Source organism: Herpailurus yagouaroundi, unplaced genomic scaffold (genome assembly GCF_014898765.1).
Source record: "Herpailurus yagouaroundi ecotype Mexico unplaced genomic scaffold, PumYag 183, whole genome shotgun sequence".
Lineage (NCBI taxonomy): Eukaryota > Metazoa > Chordata > Mammalia > Carnivora > Felidae > Herpailurus > Herpailurus yagouaroundi.
Window position 1 is genome coordinate 16,718,780 of NW_024412414.1, and position 5,116 is coordinate 16,723,895.

The 5,116-nt window shown below is 49.6% G+C and overlaps 1 pseudogene; it reads left to right on the plus strand.

Annotated features, from left to right (window-relative positions):
• Positions 1-3,498: 3,498 nt before the first annotated feature.
• Positions 3,499-4,696, plus strand: LOC121041377 (yrdC domain-containing protein, mitochondrial-like; annotated as a pseudogene).
• Positions 4,697-5,116: the final 420 nt, after the last annotated feature.

A 5,116-nucleotide genomic window follows, 5' to 3' on the forward strand; every position in this document is an offset into this window, starting at 1 on the left:
TCATGCCCTCCAGATAAAGTCTGCACTTCATAACATGGCACAGAAGACCTTCTAGTCCCTCTGGAAACAGACAGGATTTTGTGTTTTGTATCCCCTCCACCTTCCCTGCATTCTCAGCTGCAGCTCCTGGGGACTTCTCTTTCTCTTCACGATGTCCTCTGATTCCATGCTGGACTCCTATGCCCAGCATTCTGAACTTCTAGCACCCGCTAGTTCTCAACCCAAACTGCACTTCCCCAAAGCGTTCCCTGAGTCTAGTACTAGGCGAGAGTTCCTCAACCTTGGCCCTGTTGACATTTCAGGTTGGTTCATCGTCTGCTGTGGAGGTTGCCCTGGGCATCGTAGGGTGTCTGACAGCATGGCTGGCCTCTCCCTGCTAGACGCCAGCGGCACATGCCTCCCCCAGTTTCCACAACCACAAACGTGTCCAGACACTGTGACCTTTTCCCTGGGGGACAGAATTGCCCCTGCCCCGGGTTGCAAACCATTGGACTAACCCAAGTCCCCTTCTTGTCATCCCGTGGCTTCCTGTCCTGCTCTGAGCATAACATCCATGGCACAATTTTGAAGTGACTCATCCGTTTCAACAGAATGTTAATCTCCAAGAGAGCGTCTCCCAGGGCTGGGCACCCAGTAGGCATGCAGTCTAGCTTCACGAGAGAGTGAGCTCGCAGATGGAAGTGACCTTGCCTGTCATCTGTGTAGCCCCCAGGATGGTGCTGGCACATGATGGGGCTCAATAAGCATTTGTTGAATGAAGGAATGACTCAGTCATTCATTCAAACGCTTCTTTCTCTGTGAAAATTTTGTTAGTGTCCCTGTCAAGCGGAGAGGATGTTTTTCCCCTCTTAACTCTGTAGTATTTTGTGCGTGCCCTTGTCCCCCAGCATTACTACACTGGGTATCATAATTTGCTAACACATGTTGGTGGAAATTAAATCATGCTCTCTGTATCTTCCGGTCTCCTTCTAGAAACAGAAAAACTAGGTCCATTCCTGTGCCCGGGGAATCTCATGATCCTCGTTTTCCTTAAACTACTACACCTGTTCTACCCCTGGCTGCTATCAGCCACACCTGCCCCCCCACATACTCATCTATCTTCCTTAGCCGACTTCAAAGAGTGGGGGATGGCTCAGAGCTGCCGGGCACCGAGGACCCACGTCTGCTACACAGCCGCTTCTTGCCTCTCTCTTCCTTGACTGTGCTCCCAATGATGGCAACCAGTTCTGGGAGGTCTTAATAACATATGGTGCTCGCTTGCAAGCCTCTCCTGGGGACGGGATGCACCATGTCTGCAGCAGGCCCACCACCTGATGGCTTCAAATGCAAGAGGCTACGGGGAGCCCCATGGCGGGAAGGAGCCGTGCTATTATTAAAGTAAACCAACACACATTCACAACGGTAGGAAAGGGGATCAGCTTTCTTTTGAGAAGGGTTCAATACGCCGAGAAGAGTAGAGCTGCTTTTTCTGCCCGGTAGATGGTTTACATGCATCCTTTAATCACAAAGTCCTGTGGGGAGAAGATGCCGAAGTTAATATTTATATCTGGCATCCGACCCTCCGCATAAATAACAGCAGAAAGGCCGCGTGTTTGGTTTGAGGTCAGCTCTGTTTCAACAGCGAGGCCAGGTGCAGACACACATGCTGGACCTTTGAACTCTGTGTGTTGCAATCCAGATGTTCGGCAGAGGTGAGGAACTTGGGTCACTGATGGTGAGAGAATGTGGAGTGCTCTTCTAGCATCTTCCACGGGGAGCCCTGGCCAGTAGACTTGGCCCTAAGCCCACTTTCCTCGCCAGAGTCGAGAAACAGTAGCAGCTCCAGTTGTTGCTAGGGATAAGAGATCATCCACTGGGGAGTTGAGATAGCCAGGGCGGGGTGAGGGGGGGGGGAGTGGGTTGCACGAGGGAGGTCACGAAATTGACCGTGCTTAGCCTCTGCCCACGTTTGAGTCACTGGGAGACATTCTGCAATGGGAAAAATATTAGGCTTTTAATGACAGCCCTGACAAACAGGATCCGTGTGACCAAGTTGGTCTCAAAAGCAACTGCTATCATTTCTTAAAGGAGGATTTGTCAAATTGCGTGTTTCTTGAAGGGTTTTCCTAGTCCCACACTTGGCCTCGAAAATGTGCACAGAGTGAGGGGTTTGAACTTTCTGAATTTAATGCAAAGCACATATGTTGTTTGGGTTTTGTTTGTTGTGTTTGTTTGTTTTTATGGTTCCAAAATATGTTATATAAAAAAGAACCATATAGCAATAAAATGGTAATGTAAACACAAATCCTCGAAAAGGATGCAACATATTTCTAATGAAAGGAAACAACCACCTTCGCTTTATCCACACAAAAAAAATTAAAAATGATGAACAGGGGCCGTTTCGTTCACAGATTGTGGAATCCTACTGTTTACTGCTCTCCGAATGAGTATTTTTGAGGCATGACTGAAAACGGGAGTTTTCAACACCAAGCAGCTCCTGGCATCGTGCAAAGCACGCTGCTGTCGGTTGGTAGCCAGGCGACTTGAATTCTGGTCTTCACTGCTGACCCCCTGCTTCCTGGCTCCCAACCCCAGCACTCCACTGAGAGTGCTCTTGTCAAGGGTACCAGTGACCTTCTAATTGCTAAATCCAAAGGGCAGTTTTCAGTCCACTTCTGACCTGACCTCTCTTCAGCAGATGACATAATTGCCCACTCTTTCCTCCTTGAAATCCTCTCACCCTGTGCCTTCAATGACTCCATCTCATCCTGGTTATTCACCAGCTTCCCCCTTCACTTTTCAGATACTCTCTAGGCTGTTCTTTTTCACCAATGGCTAGGAGAAGCTGCCGTGGGCTGAGGTCGTGTGGAGGCTTTGTGTGCATTTTCTTATCCACACTTCACAGCAGCCCTGGGAGGTGGGACTTACGGGTTCCCTTTTTCAGACAAGGAAGGTAAGGCTCTGCGTAATGCAGGGATCTTCACTGACCCCCTTGTAGGTCAATGGCTTATAAGCAGCAGGAATGGAATTCCCACCTAGGTCTGTCTGAATCCAGAGTCAAGTTGTCAACCATTACAATGCAGTTTTTCTTCCTCGGATACCCCTTAGATAGAGGTGTTCTCTGGAGTTGTGTGTTTGGCCCCTGTTCTTCTCTCTGCCCCTGTCTCCGCAGGGGACAGCTTTCCTCATAGCACCTCTATGGTGCCTTCACCCCAAATCTGTCCTTTGTTCCTTGTTTCTGACTGTTTCCAAGCTAACCCCATTTGCATATGCCACGGTCACCTTGTAGGGCTGTTGGTCGTGGTGTTGGACGACTCCTCAGCTGCCAATCCTTTCCAGACGATTGGCTGAAGCCCGTGATTGCTTAAGGAGTGCGCATGTGACCCAGACAGGGCAGATTGCTGGGAATGTCTAGGAAAAGTTTTCTCTCAAACAGACACATGAATGATGGCTTCTTTTCTCCTTCTCGATACTGCTGTGCCTTGGAGTCAGTCAGAGTCCGGAAAACCAACTGCAACCATGAGGGATAGGTGAAATCCAACAGGAGTAGAGCCTGGGTCCTTAATGACCAGCTGATTGAATCTTATCGGGAAAGGGACTTCCAACTATGTTACACAATATAGTCCCTTATTGTTTGCGTGGGTTTTTAGTTTGTTTTGTTTTGTTTTGTTTTGTTTTGTTGTTACTTGCAGCCAAGAGCATCCTAAATGATACGTCAAATTCACTACATCTACAACTCAACTCAATATCTTCTTCCAACCAGCCTCCCCTCCTATAACTCTAGTCCTGTTAATATCACCATGACTGACTCATTGACCCACATCAGAAACCTGACCATCATCCTTGACTCCTCCCTCTGCCTCGCCCCTAAAATCTAATCATGAGTTAAGTCCAGGAGATGTGCAAGCGCTGAGAGCCGTGGTGGCTGCCAGCACCAGGTTGAATGAGGGATGGGGGCGGGGGCGGGGGCTTTGTCCACAGCAGCCAGCTCCTCTGCATTCTGAGCCCCACTCTGCCAGTGCCAAGGGCCTGGCTGTTGTGGCTCCCCGGGAGTGTGGCCTTGCCCGCTGGACCAAGGTGTTTTGGGCCTCCGTGGCTGAGCTGCGCACAGGCCCCCGCCATGGTGGTGGTCCCTACCCACACGCCATAGGGCCTGGCCTTCTCGGCAAGTTGCTCAGTGGCACAGGGCGCTGTGTACCCCCTCAAGGGCTGCAGCAAGGCCAAGCTGCCGCTTGTCTATCTGGGCCATGTGGCCGATGTCTACAGGGACTGCCATGTTGAGCATATCCAAGGTGCTCCTGAAAGACTTATTATCAGAACCAGTGACCCTGGTGTTGGAAAGCTCCCAAGAGCTCAGTAAGGAACTGAACCCCTTTACTCCTCTTGTAGGCACCTGGACTCCTGATCATGGCTTCATGCAGGATTTGGCCTAGGTGTTTGAGCAACACTTGCTCTCACCAGTACCAACCTTGACTCTTAGGCCAGTTCTCCAAATGTCAAGGAATTCCTGTACCTCTGGCCTCAATTGTTGCTGGTCATTGATGGGGGACCAACTGGGGATGGCCAGAGCCCTGAACACTGCTTGGGCTCAACTGTGGTTGACTTGTCTGTACTTGGAAAGTTTGGCATCATTCATCCAGGCTGTGCCCTGGAAAGTATTACATCCATCCTCCCACAGAAGTATGGGTTGTTCCCCTCACAGAGATCTCGCTTGTGAATCTCAGGATAAGGGAGGGCCCAAGGACAAATGCCCGACACCATGTGTCTGTCCACCGGTGACTGGGAGGCATCATTTACAGAGGCCCCGGGGGCTACAGTGTCTCTAGTCTCTGTCTTTAAGTCAATGTGTCTTTCTGAACACTGGAGACTGGGGCCCAGAAACTGCTGGTTTAGTCTTACACCTGGTGGGGGAGGTCTTCTTTATTATCTGTAACTTCATATATCAGTCAAAAGCCGACTAGAGACTTTGACAACATTCCTAGGATGGCCTTGTTTTCTACTAAGTTGCTTTTTAAAAAAATATTTTTGAAAAATAATTTAAAGAACAGGCTTGGAATCGAGTCGGAGCCTCTTCTCTGGTGGGTAGTGGCATTTAAGGTCCAAATCAGCTAGAGTACCAGCTGGTGCTGCTTAAAAG